This window comes from Pecten maximus, unplaced genomic scaffold (genome assembly GCF_902652985.1).
Source record: "Pecten maximus unplaced genomic scaffold, xPecMax1.1, whole genome shotgun sequence".
Classification (NCBI taxonomy): Eukaryota; Metazoa; Mollusca; class Bivalvia; order Pectinida; family Pectinidae; genus Pecten; species Pecten maximus.
Genome location: NW_022979625.1, coordinates 1 through 1157, shown reverse-complemented (window position 1 = coordinate 1157; position 1157 = coordinate 1).

The window sequence follows — 1157 nt, the reverse complement described above, 5'->3', positions numbered from 1 at the left end:
ACTTGCGCTTTATTTATTTGTAAACTTGATCAAAAAAGGTCATAAATATCATTGAAAATCAATGTTTGATTCAAAGTATAGGTAAAACTTTGAATGCTTTTAATTCAAACACAAATCAGTGGGGGATATTTTGAGCCTAGATATTACCAAAATATAAGTGAATAGAAAACGTTCGTAACCAGGAATAAATAAAGAAAAGATATAACCATTGGGGAACGAAGTCTTACGTTTTTCTAAAACAATGGCATTGGTTCAAAACATGTTTGGTGTGGTTATTTTCTCAGAAAACAATTGACCTTTAGGAAATGCTTTACAAAAGTAAGTGCCATGATGAAATACCTTGATATATAGTAACATCATTACAGAAAATAGGGAATGAAGGAACGGTAATTGTATTAAAGTTGAAAGAAGGGATTTTTTTTTTCATATCGTTATGATGATAAATATTCGGCAGTAATATTACACAGACGACAGCCTCATAATGATTACCAATAACCCAGCATGAATATGATCTAAAATAAGAGTTACATTTGTCTACCATTTAAACAGATTTTTGTATTCATTGTCTTCCATAATTTAATGATGTACTTGTAAGACATTTTGAAATGAAAAGTATAGCAGAACTGTGCTTGTATATTAGTTAGGGAATGTTTGGAGTTAACACATTGAACTGAAACAGAATTGATAACAATTTTGCCACGTAATAAATTATAAAAACGAATTAAAGAAACATTGGTGGACATGCTATCTTGGAATAAAAAATAACGGAATTCTAGCATACATTTGAATATAGCCTGTTTGATGTAAATGGATGTCTTGTTAGAAAACTGATGATCCTGTGTACTTGACTGTTTGCTACTGTTAACTGAATGTTTAGTGAAGTTATCATAATTAACTGTAACCGGTTTGTCAAGCACAGCGTGTATTGACACAGATTTAGTAGTGACGTGGTCAAATGTTCTCTAAGAACTGACGCTTGAGTCAATTTGTTGTTAGCTTACCCGTGAAGAAGTTAAATATGCACCCCATTTCTGCAATATTCAGTTTAGTTTTTTTGACAAAATAATCACTTGACGTTAGTTTTTTGGGCAGAGATCATCAAGGAACAAGAGAAAACGCTAAAATTGCGTTGATCAGTCCTTTCAAAATGGCACCGT